Raw genomic sequence first — 2,552 nt, 5'->3', positions numbered from 1 at the left:
TGTGTGTGTGTGTGTGTGTGTGTGTGTGTGTGTGTGTGTGTGTGTGTAATTAAATCCATTGTATCTGTTTCTTGTCAGTTTATTATTGTCTCAAAATGAGTTGCTTCAAAACCAGAACTGGCCGGCCATAAATTCTGTGCATGTCTATTGTTTAACTCGTAAAATGATCCTACCACTAGGTGGCGGTGTAGAGGGTTAAAAAGTAACCAGAAGTCAGCAAAACTCACTGCGTAAAATCTACATTAAGCTGCATTTTCGCCGGCTACTTTTGCTGCAGTCCAGTTTTACTGGGAAGTGGAAATTTCCCACTTGCAAGTTGTAAATTTAAACTATAGGGAACTCTTTGTCGGCAAGTGGGAGAGTTCAGAATCCAAGACAGCATCTACTTATCACAACTCAACAGTGAGTAAAACTGTCTTACTTTTACTTTTAATAGTATTTCTGTATTATTTGTTTGAMATTTGCATTTATTAGCACTTTTCAGTGTTTATAAGAGGATGTGTTAAAACACTGTTTCTATGCAGAAAATACCACGTAGAGCTCAGTTATTGTTTGTTAGTTGTGCTACGAGATGAGGAATGGGATGTTTTGYGTTAAGTCGAACTTAAAAACGAAACGTCTTTTTGTTAAAAATATAAATTACTTTCAAAAGATTCTGACAGCCACAAACTTGACTAAAACTTCCCCAACTTTGTTTCTAGCCTCAATGCTGCCCAGAATTAAAGTCTGAATCTCTCCACATTAATCCATCTGTCCCACTTCGGATTCATTTCCCTTTTCTCAGAAGTCATAATTACTGACGCAGACGCTGCAGAGGAAGCGTGTCCTTTAACAGTATCGGTCACAGCACCTTCCCCACAATRCTCTGCATATCTGCCTGTCCCAGTCCGTCCCCTCCTCATTAAACATATGTCTSGTTCTCCATTTCAGACAGGAGATAACATAGAAGTGCACACAAAAGCACTATTTTCAGGCTCTTCTGTTCTAAGTCTAATGAGAGTAGATCAAATATAACTGACACTGGGGGGGTGAAGAAGATGAGGCAAGGCAGAACAATGGAGATGGAAACAGTGCAGTCACTGCGGCGGTTTGGAGCAGGACCAGAGAATGCAGATGATTCTGTAATGAGGGATTAAGTGGAGGATTATGGGTCTTTATTAAGATGTTTCTGATCCTCATTAGGCTGAATCTTGTATCAGGGCATCGATTCCTCACTTGCCCACTGGATTGGCTGTCCTCCTGAGGAAGAGCAGTGCTGGAAAAAAAAAAAAAAAGCTGTGCTAATAGTATATTCCACCAAAGCGCAGGAACAATGTGTGCGTTTGAGCTACGCAGGGATTAATTCTTATATCTTTTGTCAGGATTTTCCATTTAAGATGTCCTCAAAAAGATTTTTTTTGGCGGCTCTTTGAGACTCCAGTCAGACAGAAGTGAACTCAGAGCTGCTGAAAGTTAGAGAAGAAGGATGTATTTTTATAAAGAAATCTTTATTATTGTTCTCAACCTGCCATGTCACATTTTTATTTATGTCTTTCCAGAGTCAAAAGATAAATGTAATGTATTGAGTTTGCAACTTTGATGACCTTTATGTAACTTCCACTTCATTTTTTTTCTGAATATTCTGAAATTTGCACTCTGAGAGTTGCTAATGAACAATTATTTGGGTTTTGCTGACATTCCAGTGCAGAAMAGGCCCTGAAACGAAACAGAAACAAACTCAGGTGGTCCATCATTAATGTTTATTTGTCAAAAACCTGAGCATCACTCAAGCCAAGATGTAACCAACAAATTATCAACTGTTCCAGTATTTAGTCTGTAAAGTCTGAGTTTACACCAGTGCAGTGCAGACATAACAGTTTAATTTCCTCACAGATTGAAACTCTCAGGAAGACAGCAGCTCCTCTGGAAAAAAAAAAAAGACAAAAAATGGTTCAGTTGTTGACTCTCACCAATAATGACCAGATTTCCTTTTAACGTCATGAACATCAAAACACGGAACTACTGAGCTCACATGAATTGTCTAAAGAGGTTTCTAACCCAAAGATATGAGATTTTGGTAACATGAAACATTAATAAGTACAGAGTAAAAAGACTATATTTGAGTTTTTTTTCTGTTGCGTGTGGRTTCTGGTTCAGATCTTGTGTGTGAATGGAGAATCAATTTCCATAGATATGGCTGTGTTGTACAATAGGTATTTATATATACACATRAAGAACTTAGCACAAARAGTAAGGCTGTGTTTGGTTGATTGCATCTCTGTTGTAACAATGCTTCTTGCCAATAAATCTTATACCGTTGTAAARCCTGTTAATTTCCCTTTTAAATTGTRCCACATTTGTAAGGAACATGCATTTGTGGGACRAGCAGTAGAGCTGAGTGTGTGGACTGAATGAAAAATTTGCCATATCTTCTCTGTCGTTGACAAACAGGTTATTTTGCTGTTGCTTTATGACACTTGTTTTGTTTTTTATTTTTTATTTTTGCCAAGAGAAGCATTATTACTAGAAAGAAATAATCAACCAAACACACATTTCTTTACTTTTTGTGCTAT

Source organism: Austrofundulus limnaeus, unplaced genomic scaffold (assembly GCF_001266775.1).
Source record: "Austrofundulus limnaeus strain Quisiro unplaced genomic scaffold, Austrofundulus_limnaeus-1.0 Scaffold403, whole genome shotgun sequence".
In the NCBI taxonomy this organism is placed as follows: Eukaryota; Metazoa; Chordata; class Actinopteri; order Cyprinodontiformes; family Rivulidae; genus Austrofundulus; species Austrofundulus limnaeus.
This window is presented reverse-complemented; position numbering follows the sequence as displayed.